Source organism: Thamnophis sirtalis, unplaced genomic scaffold (assembly GCF_051295495.1).
Source record: "Thamnophis sirtalis isolate CommonGarterSnake01/CBP01778 unplaced genomic scaffold, rThaSir2_p1.2 scaffold_15, whole genome shotgun sequence".
NCBI lineage: Eukaryota > Metazoa > Chordata > Lepidosauria > Squamata > Natricidae > Thamnophis > Thamnophis sirtalis.
Genome location: NW_028261395.1, coordinates 25,857,886 through 25,877,195, shown reverse-complemented (window position 1 = coordinate 25,877,195; position 19,310 = coordinate 25,857,886). Strand labels below are relative to the sequence as shown.

General features: G+C 39.4%; 1 protein-coding gene across 11 annotated transcripts in view; it reads left to right on the top strand.

Moving 5' to 3' along the window:
* KCNMA1 (potassium calcium-activated channel subfamily M alpha 1) overlaps positions 1–19,310 on the top strand; it is a 648,117-nt gene that overhangs the window by 123,823 nt on the left and 504,984 nt on the right. The gene's annotated exons all lie outside the window — the stretch shown is intronic.

Here is a 19,310-nt window from a genome sequence, read left to right as displayed (position 1 = left end):
CCCAACAGAATTTCATGTGATATTCAAGAGCGTTTCATTCTAGGTCTAACCAAAGAGGGAATTCCGGTTTTGAAAAGGAAGGAATTGCCTATTACTAGGCATGGGCAAGTCAGGTTAGCATTTAAATAAGGTACCTGTAGGAAATTCTAGGGCTGCAGAGCAGATGTGTCCATGCAATCAATGCGTGCAAGAAGAATAAGTGCAAGAAGAATAAGTGCAAGAAGCTTTCTTGCATATCTCTTGGAAGAGTTTGAAAAACGTGTAGAGGACAACTGAAAGAGGTGCATATCAGCATTATTATAAGGACTGTTTGTCTTACTGGCAGTGAGGAAAGATCTATTAAAGATATCTGTTTCAGGTAATTAATTGATCCTTACAGGTTTCAGAAGGAACGGGATGAGGACCTTAGTTCAGATTGCTCCTATGTGGTCCCTCACTATATGTCATCTCTTGGTGCTCCTGTGTTCGTCAAGAAACTCTGGGAAATGAGACATCATAATAAGTATCTAGATATGATGGGATGTAGTCCATATTCCCAGGAGGAAGAGAGTGTATCCCAAAGGAACAAGAGACAATTCATTTCAGATTTGTTTGAGACAAAGAGAGTGAAGACAGCTCCTCTGTAATAGTTCTCAGAGTATATGCTTACTGAGAATGGTACTTGGTTTTACTTTGGCAAGATTCTGTCTACAAGTGAGGAACAATAAAGAAGAATCACAATAAGTGATTCTTATTATAAGATAATAGGTTGGACTTTTTCATGTCTTTACATAAAGGGATAAAACAGTCCAACCTATCAAAAACAGCACCACAAAAATCAGATTAGGAACACAAATTGAAATAGGGAAGAAAATGGTAAGTGAGCACCTGTATACCCTAGACGAGGTCAAATCACCAGGACCGGACGGATTACACCCCAGGGTTCTGAAGGAACTGGCAGATGAAATCTCAGAACCACTGAATGATATCTTTCAGAGATCCTGGAGCACTGGGGAAATGCCAGAGGACTGGAAAAGAGCTGATGTGGTTCCCATCTTCAAAAAAGGAAAAAAGTAGATCCAGGAAACTATAGACCTATCAGCTTGACCTCAATACCAGGAAAGATTCTGGAAAAGATAATCAAGCACCTAGAAGTAAACAAAGTAATAGCCAAAAGCCAACATGTGTTTGTCAAAAACAGATCATGCCAGACTAATCTTATTGCATTATTTGACAAAGTGACAAAATTAGTGGACCAGAGGAATGTCGTTGATATAGTTTACTTGAAGTTCAGTAAGGCATTTGATAAGGTAGACCATAACCTACTACTAGATTAAGTAGAAGAATATGGGTTGGACAGCACCACCACCAGATGGATTCATAACTGGCTGACCAACCGCACTCAACATGTAGTCCTCAATGGAACTACATCTATATGGAGGGAAATATACAGTAGCATACCCCAAGGCTCTGTTTTAGGCCCAGTACTCTTCAGCATCTTCATCAATGATTTGGATGAGGGAATAAATGGGGAACTCATCAAATTTGCAGATGACACCAAGCTGGCAAGAACAGCCAACACCCCAGAAGACAAGCTTAAGATACAGAAGGATCTTGACAAACTTGAACTTTGGGCACTATCTAATAAAATGAAATTCAATAGTGAAAAGAGTAAGGTTCTACATCTAGGCAAAAGAACCAAAATGCACAGGTACAGTATAGGTGGCACCTTGCTCAATAGTAGTAACTGTGAGAGGGGTCTTGGAATCCTAGTGGGCAACCATTTAAATATGAGCCAGCAGTATGCAGTAGCTGTCAAAAAAGCCAACACAGTTCTAGGCTACATAAACAGAGGGATAGAATCAAGATCACGTGAAGTGTTAATACCACATTATAATGCCTTGGTAAGGCCATATTTGGAATACTGCATGAAGTTTTGGTCGCCACAATGTAGAAAAGATGTGGAGACTCTAGAAAGAGTGCAGAGAAGAGCAACAAAGATGATTAGGGAACTGGAGGCTAAAACATATGAAGAACGGTTGCAGGAACTGGGTATGTCTAGTTTAATGAAAAGAAGGACTATGGGAGACATGATAGCAGTGTTCCAATATCTCAGCTCTCACTGGCTGACCCAGTTGCCATGTCTCATCATTGGCTGATCTGGTTACCGTGTCTCCACCAGTCATGAACTCTCATACACACTGACAGTATAGAGATTGTACTAGTTGCATTTATGGATGACCTTTAGTAAAGGTTGGATGGAGATGGTGTGAGTGTTCAGCTCCTCTTGATATCCAAAGGACTTTAGGTGCCATCAGCTATAGTATCTTTTGAACTGCTTATGGGAATCAGGATTCCTCCCACATATTCTTGCCCTTCCCTTGAAATTTGAGTTTTCCTCCAAGTGGGAATGTGGTATGTTTGGGGTGGTGTTGATTCCATTTCATTATTGTATGGCACCCAGAATTACCATGAAGTCAGGCAGCAATACAGGATAATAAATAAATACTAGAAGTGATTAGATATTAAGAGAGCTTTTTTATCCAAAGACAACTGCGTCCAAAATATAACCAAATGTATATCCAGAAGAAATTAAATGTACCTCTGATTTTTATGTTAACAGTTAAGTATACCGATAATGTAATGTGACATGCAGTTGTCATATATCTTGATTCTAGACACAGAATGAGATTCTCCCATAGGGATTTTAAAAGTTCTTTCCTATCAACCAATTTTAAACTGAAAATTCTCCCTCCAGCTGTTTTCCTTCTTGCAGAGTAAAATATGTTTTCTTATCTACCCACAGCCCTTCCAGTTCCTGCTACTTTTTTGGCCTTAACTAGGCTGTTTCCAGACTGCTCAGAGGAGACTGTAGAACAGAGGTGTCAAACTCGATTTCATTGAGGGTTGCATCAGGGTTGTGTTTGACCTCGGGTAGCTGGGGTGGGCATGGCCAGGGTGGGTGTGGCCAACTTGACATCACTTGTGTCAGGGGTGCATGTGGTAGCCTGAGCACTCTGCCAGTCAAAACAGACTCCTGATCTCCGTTTTCAGCTGCAATGTCCTCTTGCAGACCTCTGCCAGTGAAAACAGAGCTCAGGAGGGTCGCACATGGCCCTCCCAAGCTCAGTTTTAACTAGCAGAGGATTGCATGAGGCCATTGAAACTGAAATCGGTGCTTGGAAACCCGTTTTCAATGGCAGAAGCACTGCAGGCCAGTCCTTTGCTGCTTCCAGGGCAGCCCCGCAGGCCAGATTTAAGTACCTCGTGGGCCGGATCTGGCTGCCGGGCCTTGAGTTTGACATCCTTGCTGTAGAATAAGAATGAACATTTTTTGAGAGTTGAAAATAATCTGCAACGCAGTTGAATCCCAAAGTACACATTTTGGAAAGGTCTCCTACAGGAGCACCGGGAATGAAAGTCCAAATAATCTGCATTTAGTACTCACGTCCTTTTTGTGATGAGTAGAAGCAAACAGAACAAAAACACAAGCACTGAAAAAATAATTTCTGACAGCCCATTAAAGGTGTGATTGGTAAATTGCCCAGTGAAAATTCCATCCCTATGATTTTGGGGATTGTCAGACCATCTCTTTTTGCTGACTTTGCACAGTTTGCCAGAAGTGCTGAGAATTTCCAGTTAGTAAAACTGAGTAATTGCTTGTGGCAGCAAAGAAATAAGGGAGAAACTTAATCTTTGACTTCCAGCTAACATTCATCTGAGAGTGTATTTGATGTAGTGATTCAAGGCATCAGGCCACCACAAACCAGGAAATGGTGAGTTCTAATCCCACTTTTGGCACAAAGCAAGTTGAGTGACCTTGGACCAGTCATTCTCTCTCGATCCTAGGAAGAAAACAGTCAGAGCACTTACAAAACTAGCTCTTTGCAACCTTAGGAGAAATACGGTTAGTGTGTAGCTCTGTGAGATAGATTTCCCTCTTGGAAAATCAGCTGTTGGAGACAAGCAGGGGCAAAAAGAAGCAATTCTAGAAAGCCCTCTTCTAGCAACTGCATTGCAGCTCTACAGTAGGGCACCTTATGATCACAATTATTACTTTGGCATGGAATCATAGATCGGACGAGGTCAGGTAGCAATGATGGGATATTTGCTAGACGTCAGTATCTGGGGAAACTGCCAAAAGGAATGCTTATTAATTGGGCTTTCCAGCTGGAGTTAAAAATAGTGAATAGAAATGCTTCTAGGGGCATCTCTGAAAGTTTTTAGATGGGTGCAATATGTTAGTTCATCTCTCCATGTCCTGCCATTGGAACAATCGTTCGACATAGATCTGTCTGTGAGTATTTACCATGGAACCTATCGGCATTGCAAAGGATTATAGTTTTATTACAGGATGTTGCCCTTCCTGTTAGGCTTCAGTTGTTGCCTGGGAACTAAAACATAGGTTGCCAATGAATTTGAATCATACTCTGCTTTTTGTTACAGGTGTAAGCTTAAGAAAAAATAGTAAACAGTAGTACCTTTGTACTCAACTGCTTTGAAACTTCTTGGATTTGGTACACAGTACATTTTGATGTGAACATTTTGTCCCAGTACTCATAGTTTATTTCAGTGGTTCCCAAACTTGGCAACTTTAAGACTTGTGGACTTCAACTTGAAGTCCACAAGTCTTAAAGTTGCCAAGTTTGGGAACCACTGGTTTATTTGATACTCAACATGCAACTAGAACTGGTTAGGGTTGGTTGCCTTGTAACTCACGAGTACACTTTTCCTTTGGGGAAAAATTGTTTTTGTTACTCATCACACCTCCCGGAACCAATTAATGATGAGTACCAAAGTACCATTGTAATATAGTTAGTCCTCAACTGACAACAGTTCATTTAGTGACCATTCAAAGTTACAATGACAGTGAAAAGAGTGACTTACGACAATTTTTCACAGTTACAACGCTTTGCAGCTTACGATCACATGATCAAAATTCAGATGCTTGCCAACTAGATTATAACTTATGACCGTTGCGGTGTCCCAGTGGTCATAAGAATGAACCAGTGATTCCCTTTTGCAATATTCTGACAAGCAAAGCCGATGGGGAAGCCAGGTTCACTTAACAAATTAGGGGAGATATGGCTTGAAATTCTCAGTTTGGATAACTTAGAACTGTGCCACTTGTGGTTTAACCTAGGTATTGCATACAAAATTATGTGTAGTGATGTTTTACCTATAAATGACTTTTTCTGTTTTAATCGCAATAATGCACACACGAACAACCAATTTAAACTCAATGTAAATTGTGCTAAACTTCACTGTAAAAAATACGATTTCTGTAATAGAGTTGTCAAAGTCTGGAATGCCTGCTGGATTCAATTGCCTCAGCTACAAGTTTTCAGTTTCAGCCACAAATTGACTTTTTTTGCGGACCCTACTTCATACTTAAGTGGTCAATAGAGGGGGCGTGTATAAGTGCACTAAGGTGCTTATCATCCTTGTCATTGTATTTTTAGTCTGTTGTTCTTGTTTTTGACAAATTCCAATAAATAAATAAAAATAAATAAACAACTGTGTTACTAATGTATCAACTGCAGCGATTCACTTAACAACTGGGGCAAGAAATGTCATAAAATGGGGCACAATTCACTTGACAAATGTCTCAACAACAGAAATAAATTGTGATTGTATGTCGAGGACTGCCTGCATATACAATTTTTCAGAAGATGCCTGCTGATGTGAATATTCTTGCTTTTCTACAACTCCAGGTTCCAAGTTTTTGAAAAGCATAGTTTTAAAGCTACTGTTGAAATCATTAAAAATTGACATTTTTCCATTGATGATTATTACATAGTGGGGAATAGCAGAGAGAAAAATTACAACCATGGGAGACTCTGCTTTGTTCAGTTGATTAAACACATTTGTAAAATGAAGGCTGGCTGTGGATTTGGGAGCAACAGAATCATTTTGTATTGTGGGTGGGAGGTTTATATTCTGTGTCTGTCCCCAGTTTATCAGATAGGGATGTTTTCTATATTGCTTTGGCAATCTTCTCTCTCCTGATGAGAAGTTGGAGACCCCTGTGGAAGGTCCTTGGTGTCAACTCGCAAAGCCTCCCTAGACTGCTCTTGAGTTGCCACGGCAGCAAAAGACATATGCACATTCCAGACTTACCTTTGTCAAGGCTATATCCCAGGGTTACTTGAAGTGGCTGGAGGGGAGTGATCTCTACAACCCATAATATGCACCCATTGGCAAATGTAATTGATGACACACCCTGGTGTGTGTGTGTGTGGGGGTGGAAACAGGGTCATGATTGTGGCTATAAATTTTGTGGGATCAGAGCTGGCTTCACTTGGGACGTGCCGACATGAAGCTCCTAATACATAACTGATTTCTTTTGAAGCTTGGCTCGAGGTTCATGATTTAATTAGGGCATCCGTCAGAACCCTGACACTTGGTCTTTCCCAAATAGGGGAAAATAATTTTTGAAAAAAGACACTTATTTTATCCGCATCTGAATTAACTTTCAGAAATGACCAAAAATGGATTACTCATCCGTTTAGGGCTTTGAACTGAAGGCCGGATTCACTTTCAGCTACTTCAACCAAATGTCCCAAGAATTTCTAAGAGTTTTTAAGGATGACATTTTGTATCTCAATGTTGCAATCTGTGCTTTTTTTAATTACGTAAAATACCTCCAGAGCAGAAGGCCTTTTGATTTTTGTATCCTCTTTATGCTCAAGGAAAGTTTCTTTTTTAAAAAAATGTGGTTGTGAGTCATTGAATTCAAAATCTCAGCGGTTTGCCAATTAAGCCTCTCCTGAGAGGCTTTCTTCTTCACCATTTGTTCTTGTTTACCTGGACTAAAAGACTTGTTTTATCTAGTGAATAAACTCTTTCCTAATCTATGAGCATAAATGGATTATTAGTAACTGCAAGAAGGTGAGAAGAATTACAAACCAGGTACTCTTCGGAGACATCATTCTGAGTTTGTAGGTGGCTGCTGTTGCTGGTGAATCCATTTATAGTTTCATTTTTAAAAATTTACCCTGTTTCCCTGAAAATAAGACCTCCCTGTATAATAAGCTCAATCGGGCTTTTGAGCATGCACTAAAATAATACCACCCTTGAAAATAAGCCCTCCCTGAAAATATTGCAACACAGCAGCAGCCATGAGGTGACCATGCTCACCACCTCCTGCACCTCAAAAATAATAAGACCTCCCCCAAAATAAGGCCAAGTGTTTATTTCGGGAAGGGGGGTGTCAAAAGAAAATACATGGTACTATTTAAAGGACATGTATCCAGACAGACTACATTTGCAATATTTCATCCAATTTTGATCACCACAATATAAAAAAGATATTGAGAAGTACAGGGAAAAGCAACAAAGATGATTAGGGCACTGGAGGCTAAAACATGCAAACCAGCATAAGAGATAAATATAAATATGATATAAATCCTTAGTAAGACCACACTTGGAATGATGCATCCATTTTTGGTCACCGTGTTACAGAAAAGATGTCGAGACTGGAATAAGTGCAAAGAAGAGCAATTAAAATGATTGAGGGCCTGGAGACAAAAGATGTTGAGAAGTACAGAGAAGAGCAGCAAAGATGATTAGGGGACTGGAGGCTAAATCATATGAAGGACTGTTCTAGGAATTGGGTATGGCTAGTGTAGAGAAAAGGAGGACTGGGGAGACAGAGAGACATGATAGCAGTATTCCAGTATTTGAGGGGCTGCCACAAAGAAGAGGGAACCAACTTATTCTGCAAAGCACCTGAAGGCAGGACAAGAAACAATGGATGAAAAGTCATTAAGGAGAGAAGCAACCTGGAATTAAGGAGAAATTTCCTAAAAGTGAGGATATTTAACCAGTGTAATGGCTTGCCTTCAGTAGTGCTTTCATCAATTTCATCATTTTTTAAAAGACTGGACAGCCATTTGTCTGAAATAATATAAGGTGTCCTCTGTGAGCAGGGAGTTGGACTAGAAGACCTCCAAGGTCCCTTTCAGCTCTGTTCTGATTGAGGAAAATGGATGGAAACTAATCAAGGAGAGAACCAATTTAGAACTAAGGAGAAATTTCCTGACAGTGAGAACAAGTCATCAGTGGAACAACTTGCCACCTGAAGTTGTGGGTGCTCCAACACTGGAGATTTTCAAGAGGAGACTGGACAGTCACCTATCTGAAATGATATAGGGTCTCTTGCTTGAGTAGGGGGTTGCACTAGAAACCCTCAAGGTCCCTTCCAGCTCTATTCTGATTGATATGGATTGAGATGAGTACTGTAGTCAAACTGAATGCAAAAAGAGAAGAGGGTGGCAGAGGATGAGATGGTTAGATAGTGTCATCGATGCAATCACTAAGAATTTGGGCAGATTTTAAAGGTGGAGAATTGGGAAACCTGCTCTGCTATGGTCCATGAGGTCACAAAGAGTTAGACGCAACTTAGTGACTGAACAACAACTCTAATCAACTTCTCATATCAACCATTCTTTTCCTTGTTCAACCTCAAGGAAAAAAAGAATAAGATATGATGATGAGAAGAAATCCTGACTTAAACTATAGCAATTATCACAGAAATAAAAGAAAGGCACTTTTCTTTCTCTTATGGTGATAGCAGCAATCAACTGTTTTAGTTCTTCTACTTCTCCCATTTCATGTTTCTGATAGTCCTAATCCTAGAGACGTGTCAGTGGGGAGATCTGAATATTCAGCAAATTCCACTGAAATCTTAACAACTGAAGCCTCAAAGGCCAGGTTCTTAATAATAAATAGCGTTACCATGCAAGATGCTGAGTCCAGAATTATAATGGGTTATTTTGCCTCCTGTTTAGGAAGACAGTGGGGAGTCAACATGAGTTTTGAAATGGCTTTATGAAATATAATCCTGTGACTCTTAATGCATGTCAAATTGGCAGGAAACAATTTTTGGAACCAGGGCCTTGGATCTGGTTCCAAAAAGCAGTGGTGGGATTCAAATAATTTAACAACCAATTCTCTGCTGTAATGACCGGCTGGATGGGTGTGGCCATGGTGGATGTGGCCAGGGGTGTGACAGGCAGCACTCTGCCTCCTGCACCCCCCCAAAAGAGCAAAAAGGGTCTGTGTGGGGTGCACTCCCCCCTGCACCTTGTTTTGGGCCTAGTAGGCCTCCCTGCAGCCTCCTGGGAGGAAAAAAGGGCCATAGGAAGGGGCATGCTGACCCCAACACCAGTTTTTGGCCTGGTAGAGCCAAAACGGGGTGTGTGGGGACTCCTGGATGGGCGGGGCAGGAAGGGTTGGGGCCAGTCAGCAATTTAACAACTGGTTCACCCAAACTGACCCGAACCGGCTGAATCCCACCACTGCCCTAAAGTCTGAGACATTCATGTTGCTTGCCCCTTTTCTAATGAATGACAACTAAGCTTCACTGTTTGCTTCTTCAAATATAGTTCTGTGGTTGAAATCTCTCCCTGAAATGAAAATGCAATAGTTTTATAAAGTTTTTCTTTTGCTGCAGTACACATTTCTTTTATGCCTCCCCCCCCCCGGATTATTGATTTCACAGCCTTTGTTATTAGGGAAGATGTGGTATTGGCTTCTTTCATCCTGTGTATTGTAACATCTCAAATGGTAGCTTTTCTAATTTATTTTTCTGCAGACAAATATCCCCAGAGAATAAAAACTAAAGTAGTGGACAAGAAAAATATGGAGGAACAGCAATACAGCATGGGTTGACTAGAACGGTTAAAGAAATTGTATGTATGTATATATATATGTGTATGTATGTATGTATGTATGTATGTATATGTATGCATGCATGCATGCATACATACATACATACATACATACATATATTGCAAAGACAGTCAAGAAAAGTGAAGAACTGGAGTGCACCTGAACCAGATGAGTTACATGGCTTCTGGTTAAAGGCACTTAAAAGTGTGCACAAAAGATTGGCAGTCCAAATGAACCAGATCTTAAAAACACCTGAAAATTAAGAATTCAAAGAAAAGACGAACCAACCTGTTCATGGCTTGGATAGACTATAAGAAAGCGTTTGATTCAGTTCCCCATAGCTGGATCAAGAAATGCCTGAAAATCTTTGGCATCAGCAGCAACATACAAAAATTCATGGAAACTTGAATGAACCTCTGGAAAACGAAGCTTATAGCTAATGAAGAAGAACTGGGTGAAGTTGAAATTAAACGAGGCATTTTCCAGAGCGATTCCCTTTCACCCCTACTTTGTATACTTTCAATGCTACCACTGACAATCATTTTGAAGAAGATGAACTGTGGATACAAACTTGCAAAGAAAGGACTGAAAATTTCGCACTTGGTGTACATAGATGATTTGAAGCTGTTTGGTAAAACAAAAGCTGAACTGAATTTATTAATTGAAAGCACAAAAGAATTCAGCCAAGACATTGATATGCAGTTTGGAATTGACAAATGTGCAACAATGACAACCAAAGCAGGCAAGGTCATAGAAGATGATGGAATAGAACTTGAGAATGAAGAAATGATAAAGGCAGTAAAACCAGAAGAAGGCTACAAGTACTTGGGGATTTTAGAGGCCTCTGACTTAATGCATAATAAAGTCAAGGAATTAACTTCAGCCAAGTACATTTGATGAATTCGCAAGATATTAAAGTCCAAATTGAATGGAGGAAACATCATAAAAGCCATAAATACCTGGGCTATACCTGTGATTCGATACTCTGGAGGAATAATTGACTGGACCCAGATGGAGTTGGACAATTTGGACAGAAAAACAAGGAAGCTTATGATAATGAATCATGCTTTGCACCCTAAAAGTGATGTTGACTGATTATATCTACCAAGAGCAGAGGTAAAACAGACTGTGGAAGAAAAAAACACAGCTTGAATGATTACATCCAGAAAAGTGAAGAACTAATGATTAAGGAAGTAAATAAAGGAGGCCTTTTAAAGACAACTAAGTCAAAAGCTGAATATAAGAAAGAAGTAATTGAGAAGCGAGCTGAAAATTGGAAAAACAAAGCTATACATAGCCAATAGTTGAAAAGTATTGAAGGCAAAGCTAATTTGGAACTGGTTAAGTTCAGGAGCACTGAAAAAAGAAACAGAAGGCTTTATTTTGGCAGCTCAAGAACAAGCCTTAGCCACCAACTACATGAAGGCAAAAATTCAACATGTTACCACCAACAGCAAATGTCGCCTCTGTAATGAGAAAGACGAGTCGACCACTTGATCAGTGGATGCAGCAAAATTTCACAAACTGACTACCTACAACGCCATGACCGCGTTGCTAAGATCATTCACTGGAAATTGTGCCAAAAGTTTGGATTTGAGTACAGCAAAAACCACTGGGACTATCAGGTTGAGAAGGTTTTAGAGAATGAGAAAGTCAAGATCTTGTGGGATTCCAGAATCCAGACTGACAGGCACTTGGCCCACAACATACCTGACATAACAATAGTTGAAAAGTATGGTTCATTGACATTGCAATACCTGGAGATGCACGAATTGAAGATAAACAGCAAGAAAAAAAATCACAAAGTACCAGGACTTGCAAATTGAAGTTGAGCGACTGTGGAAAAAGAAATCGTGTATTGTCCCAATTGTAATTGAAGCCCTTGGAGCAATACCTAAAGGGCTACCTTGCTATTTGGAAATTCTAAATTTATCAGTCTTGAACATTCTGACTCTACAAAAAACCACCCTACTTGGAACAGCTTATATCCTCCGACGTTACCTTAACAGTTCCTAGGTCCTTGGTTAGGGTTCGAGCTGTTGAGCTACCAACCAGCCCCAAAGGCTGTGAATCTCATCAAAGATTAACATAATAATGATGATGATGATGATGATGATGATGATGATGATGATGATAATAATAATAATAATAATAATAATAATAATAATAATAATAATAATAATGATTTTGTCAATTTGTAACTGACTGGAATTACATTTAAAACAGTTAAAAATTGACAAAATCACCATCAGTCAAATGCAAAAAGCCGCACTGCTTGGATCTGCACGCATATTACGAAAATACATTACGACGTCCTAAGCCCCTAGCTGGGGCCAGACTAGTAATCAATGCCAAATCCGGCGAAACAACTGGCTGTTGTGATACAATTCTGTTGTTGCAAATAATAATAATATCATTTAATCTGTGAGGCATTTTACTGAATCACTCATCCATGTTGCTTAGCTCTGCAGATCTATTTCTTAATGAACCTAAGGTTTGTTAAAACATGCTGCTAACTTCAAGCCTTCAATATGGGGCGTTTGGGAGTAACCCATGTCCCTTCACCCATGCTAGCTTGATTAAAAAGCATAAAAATCAACTTTCATAAAACACATTTTTGCAGCCATGTAATATTATTTGGTTTTAGTGGCAATTGAATCCTCAATGTTTTTTGCTACATTTTTAATATTCCCATTTAATTTAGGGCTTAAAAGCAATTTTCTAAGCTTTTAAAGTATTATAACTCTTCATAATTAACTAATATTTACAATTATTAATATGTATTATTTTATGTATTTATTAAATTTATGTGTCATCCATCTCATTCTGCAAAGGGACTTTAGGTATATTAGAATTGTAATCTTGGTGACATTCTTACATTGTTTGTTTATTCTAATTTTATGCCTTTATATATTTTCTTTGTTTCTGTTTGTGTATTATCTTTAAAGAGAAAATGTGCATTTGGAGAAAGAAGGGATTAGATTAACGGTTCCTTCAAATTCTAGGGGTCTAGAATTGATTACTCTTTTATATTTCTTTAAATTTATGTTGCTAAATCAAAACATTTGTAAAGTGAATTTTGCCTCATTTTACGACCTTTATTGCCACAGTTAAATGAATCATTGCAGTTGTTAAGTTAGTAACCTAGTTGTTAAATGAATCTGGCTTTCCCATTGACTTTACTTGTGAACAGGTCGCAAAAGTGGATCACGTGACATTGGGACACTGTGACCATCAAAAATATGAGTCACTTTCCAAACATCTGAGCTTTGATCACATGGCCATAGGGTGCTGCAACAGTCATAACTCTGAAAATGGCCATACATGACGGTCACTAAATGAACTGTTGTAAATTGAGGACTACCTGTATATCTAAATGTATATGGGTCATCCTCGATTTACAACAATTCATTTAGTGACAGTTACAACGGTTGAATAGAAAGAATTGAGTTATGACCATTTTTCACACTTATGACTGCTACAGCATCTCCATGGTCACGTGATTGAAATTCATATGGTTGGCACCCGATTCACATTTATGACGGTCGTAGTGTCCCGGGGTCACCTGGGGTGCTATAATTCACCTGTATTGATGGAGTCAAGAGAAAAAGCAGTGAGCAAGTTTTACAATGCAGCTTTCATTCTTTGGCCAGGTTCTGGCAATACTTTCAACTTTAGACTTCAAAGTAATCTGTATAATCCATGTATCACCTGGGAAATCTGGAAGCAGGCAGCTTCTAGGTAGATCATAGGAAACAGTCTTGCTTTATAGGAAAAAAAAAAGAATTTGAGATGTGAAGTGTTAGAGTTATGTTGTTCTGCCGAATCAGGCCCTTGGTCTTTCTAAGGGATGCTGACAATATTTGCCATCTGTTACCTATTAAGGATTCAGTCTGGGAATTGTTTCTCAAAAATATATATGTTCTATCCTTGAGCTGTCATTCCTTTCCCTATTTTCAGAGTGCCACAAAATATCCCTTTCCATATTTTCAGTGTCATTATTTTCGTTAGCAAAATATAAGGCATGCACAGATGTACCAAAAACTATATTGCGGTACAGAATTTTATTAGGACTCAGTGGCTCAGTGGCTAAGATGCTCAGCTTGTCGAGCAGAAAGGTCGGCAGTTCGGCCATTCGAAGCCCTAGTGCCGCGTAACGTAGTGAGCTCCCATTACTTGTCCCAGCTTCTGCCATACTAGCTGTTGGAAGGCACATAAAAATGCAAGTAGAAAAATAGGGACCACCTTGGATGGGAAGGTAACAGTGTTCCGTGCGCCTTCGGCATTGAGTCATGCCAGCCACATGACCACGGAGACATCTTTGGACAGCGCTGGCTCTTCAGCTTTGAAACAGAGATGAGCACTGCCCCCTAAAGTTGGAAACAACTAGCGAGGGGAACCTTTAACTTTACCTTACAGAATTTTCATATTATAGAAATAACCACAGTGGCTTGACATTATTTTTGCTGGCGTTTATGTTCATCTTTTCTCAAATACTTTCTTTTTGCAATTTCCTTTTAACATTTCAGTTCTTAGAATTCTGTGTTCCTATTCCTTAAGAACATTGAACCATTGAAGCAAATAACTTGGATTCATAAGGAAAAGTTATTGCTGCATTTATTAATTGCCATCAGTTGAAACTCACTGTTTTTCATAAACTCTGGATTTTTTTTAATGTGTTCATCATAACATTTTAACAAGAAGGCATAAACCTAGTCACAGGAGTGCAATTCCACTGAGAGATGTAAATATTTATTTTTAAATTAAATAGAATTCAAAATGCGACATCTGGGTCAAGCGAAGTCATTTTAGGAATGAAAGTGATAGATTAACCATCTTCTTAAATCCAAAATTTCTAATTACAAATGAAGAACTAACATTTCTTCTGGGATTTTAAACTGTTTAAATTGAATTTCTATTTATGTAGACAGTGTAATCATATATTTTATTTATTTTATTTGTTCGCTTGTCAAACATGTACAGGATAGCAGGTATAAGTATGAACATAAACATGAACAAATGAAGTAAATACAGATAAATGGGGATAGTAGGACAAGGATGGTAGGCACCCTGACGCGCTTATGCACGCCCCCTTTATGGACCTCTTAGGAATGCGGTGAGGTCCACGATAGAAAGTTTGATATTGAAGCTATGAGGTTTTGAGGCTGTAGCAACAGGTATAAGTATAAACATGGACATGAACACAGGAAATTGGTACGAACAAATGGGGACAATAGAACAGGGATGGTAGGCACGCTGGTGCACTTATGCACACCCCCTTTACGGACCTCTTAGGAATGGAGTGAGGTCCACGGTAGACAGTTTAAGGTTAAATTTATGCGGGTTTGGGGATGAAATCACAGAGTCAGGTAGAGATTCCAGGCATCGACCACTCTGTTGCTGAAGTTGTATTTTCTGCAATCGAGTTTGGAGCAGTTTACTTTAAGTTTGGATCGATTGTTTGCCCTTGTATTATTGTGGTTGAAACTGAAGTAGTCATTGACAGGTAGAACATTGTATCAGACAATTTTGTGTATTATGCTTAGATTGGACTGCAGGCGTCCAGTTCCAGATTGTCAAAGCCCAGAATTTCTAGCCTGGTGGCATAGGGAATTCTATTGTGGGTAGAGGAGTGGAGTATTTTTCTCGTGAAATGGCTCAGGACCCGCTGAATCGTGTTAATGTCCAATATTCAGTGTGGATTCCAGGCGGACGAGCTGTATTCAAGAATTGGTCTGGCAAAGGTGTGTGTGTGTGTGTGTTTACAGTGTGTATATATATTAACCTACTTACAGGTGTTTGAGTAAAGAATCCAATCTTAATTGTACTGAGTGTTTTCAGACAAACATAAAATCTCAAATCCAGTGTGAATCCTGATGACTTCACAGACTTGTCCATATAATTTTTTTGCAACTCTGGGAACCAAAATTTGGGTTGCCATTTCCTTCTTCTGTGATAGTTTCTTGAAAATTGTATGAATCAACAGATGGATATCATCAGACATTTTTAAAAATATTAAATTCCTTGTTTATTGAATTTGTTGGCGGGTTTGAATATTGTAGCCCTATCTTTATCTTCCCTTCAATTTCTTTAAATCATCCAGCAGTTTTCACATGTTCCTATTATGTCTATTATTCCTATGAAGGGATGTGGTGGCTCAGTGGCTAAGACGCTGTGCTTGTCGATCAGAAAGGTCGGTAGCTTGGTGGTTTGAATCCCTAGTGCTGTGTAACAGAGTGAGCTCCCATGACTTGTCCCAGTTTCTGCCACCTAGCAGTTTGAAAGCAAGTAAAAATGCAAGTAGAAAAATAAGAACCACCTTTGGTGGGAAGGTAACAGTATTCCATGTACCTTTGGCATTTAGTCATGCCAGCCATATGACCACGGAGATGTCTTCGGACAGCGCTGGCTCTTCAGCTTTGAAAAGGAGATGAGCATCGCCCCGTGGAGTCAGGAACGACTACCACATATGTACAAGGGCAACCTTTACCTTTACCTTATTATGTCTTTAACCAGCCATGCCACCATGGAAGGATGGGGTCATATAGATGCCATCATTGCACAATTTTGTCTCAAAAATTGACCCCATGTGTGTGTGGTAGTTTTTCCCCTTGTCTCCTCCTGGACAGCCTACTCTCTATTCCATTGTAGGTTGAGACACAAAATATAGTTAGTATACCAAGGAAAGACTGTTGTCCACATGATTAAATTCTTAGAATACATGTGCTAACAGCTGCACCATTAAGGTCTTTCCTTAGGTCATGTAAAAAGATACTTGCTAAGTGTAAATTGTCCTTGACCTTTTCTTAACTTTCAGTTCTGATTTCAAGACCTCAGATATTTCTCTCAGGCTGTGATTGACAGGGTCATTATCCTAGGTTCTTGACCAAGAGACAGAAAAAAAATGGGGAACTCCATCACAAACACTATATCATGAATAGATAATAGATAGTAGATATGAATAGGTAATAGAGTACTGCACACCAAGACAACTAGACACAAGAACAGTGTCCCCCCCCCGAATGCCATCACTCTGCTAAAAAAAATAATTCCCTCAACATTGTCAAACTATTCACTAAGTTTGCATTACTATTAATCTTCACATCCTTTCTAGTACCTATCTCTTCCCGCTTATGACTGTATGACTGTAACTTTGTTGCTTGTATCCTTCGTATTAATATCGATTGTTTCCTAGTATGATTATTTTACCCTAGGAGTATCATTAAATGTTGTATCTTATGATTCTTGTGGAATGTATCTTGTTTTTTTATGTACACTGAGAGCATATGCACCAAAGACAAATTCTTTGTGTGTCCAATCATACTTGGCCAATAAAGAATTCTATTCTATTCTTTGAAATTTTTGGCTGCCTTTTTTGTTAGTAGAAAAATCTATCACAAAGTTTTATGCCTTTAGAAATCCTTTTTAAGAAATGTGAAAATAACTCCATAAAAATGTTCTCAGTCTTTGGATGTCTTTAGGCCTATCTAGATATAGAAGATATACACAAGTCACCAAGTTACAATTAACAGAATCTCGTTTCAATACCATAAACACGGTTTTTACATTGACGTTATTATCTGGTGAAAAAAAGAGATGGGTCCATCTATACAATCAATTTGTCCCAGGGAAAATGAGGGCATAAATTAATAGCCATGAGATTTTTCCACCTAAATCTCTTTTGATTAATAGATGTGGGAGAAAAATGACTGGAATCATTTAAGTGAATGCTCCATCACAAAGGCACTGAATCTTTAGCTTAGTAAATCATTCTGGAGATAGATTAAAATCTTACTATTTCTCCTCTTATTTCATGTCATTTGTCTTCACAACATTGTGCATACTGACTCAGTGTTGTTATGAAGCTTGGAATAGAAATGATTCTTAAAAAGTGCCATCAGCATTTGCTTTGCAGTTCATCACTGATAGAATAGAACTGAATGGAGCCATTTTCGCTGTCAGAACAGTTGAGCCACCACAGGTGCCCACAACACGAGTGACATTGAGCTGACCACATTCACCCCGGCCCTCCAAGGGTCAAACACAACCCTGATGTGGCCCTCAATGAAATCGAGTTTGACACCTCTAGTCTATCCTACCAAAGAGAATGTAGAACCCATAGGGTTGGAAAGGGACCCTGGGGGTCTTCTAGTCCAACCCCCTGCTCAAGGCAGAAGACTCTACACAATCCTGGTGAAATGGTTGTCCAATTGATTTTGGAAAACCGTCAGCGATGGAACACCCTCAACTCCAGGAGGAAAGCTGTTGCACTAAGTAATTGCAACTCAGTGACAGAAAATTTCTCCTTAGTTCTAGCTTGGATCTCTCTTTAACAATTTACCACCCATTACTTTTGGTCCTGCTCTCAAGTGTTTTGGAGAATATGTTAACCCCCTCTTTCTGTGAAACCCCCTCACTCCAGTCCCACTATTATGTCACCCCTATTCCTTCTATCTTTAAAGCCTGAAGCTTGAAAGAAGGTTTTACTTCTGTTTTAGAATAGAATAGAGTTGGAAGGGACCTTGGAGGTCTTCTAGTCCAACCCCCTGCTTAGGCAGGAAACCCTATACCATTTCATAAAAATGGTTAGCCAACATCTTCTTAAAAAGTTCCAGTGTTGGAGCATTCACAACTTCTGGGGGCAAGTTGTCCCACTGATTAATTGTTCTAACTGTCAGGAAATTTCTCCTTAGTTCTAAGTTGCTTTTCTCCTTGATTAGTTTCCACTCATTGCTTCTTGTCCTACCCTCAGGGGCTTTGGAGAATAGCTTGATTCCCTCTTTTTTGTGGCAACCCCTGAAATATTGGTACCCTGCTATCATGTCACTCCCTAGTCCTTCTTTTCATCAAACTAGCCATGCCCAGTTTCTGCAACCATTCTTCATATGTTTTAGCCTCCAGTCCCCTAATCCTCTTTGTTGCTCTTCTCTGCACTCTTTCTTGAGTCTCCAATATATTTAAAGATATATGACTGTAATAGGGGATCCTGTTTTATTTACCATTTGATGTTATTTTGGTATTCAGTAAATTAAAAAAAAAATACATATGCATTACTTAACTCAAACCTTTTACCCTTCATCAGCTTTCCTTTCCATCAAGTTCACAGGTCCTTGGATAAGAATTACATTAATGCCGGTGAATCATCTTTTTTTCTGAAGGAAGGACATTTGCAGCGTCGCCATGCTTGACTGTCACCGCAGACCATTTTGCTATTTTTAGCAGCCAGTTGGTCAATGAAAAAAAAATGACCTAGTCAGAGACACACAGATGTCGTAAAGGATCAAGATCGACCATCTGAAAACAACACGAGCGAAGATAGGAGATGACTCTATGGGTCGTTCTCCAGTTAGCCCCACTGGAAGATGACATTCCTTTCCTCCCCCTGATTTTCCCACCCCACTCCATTGTAAAACTGCTCACTTGAGTTGGCAGACAAGGAAGATGATATTGTTAAACTCCCTCTTCCTAATACTCCCCAATAGAATAGCAATAGCAATAGCCTTTAAACCCTTGATGGTGAACCAATGGCACGCGTGCCACAGGTGGCATGCGGAGTCATTTCCAAGGGCATACAGGGTATTTCCCTGTCAGCTCCAGCACTGGTCAGCTGATTTTGGGGCTTGATTTTTGCCCCCCTGAAGCCTCCGGAGGGCGAA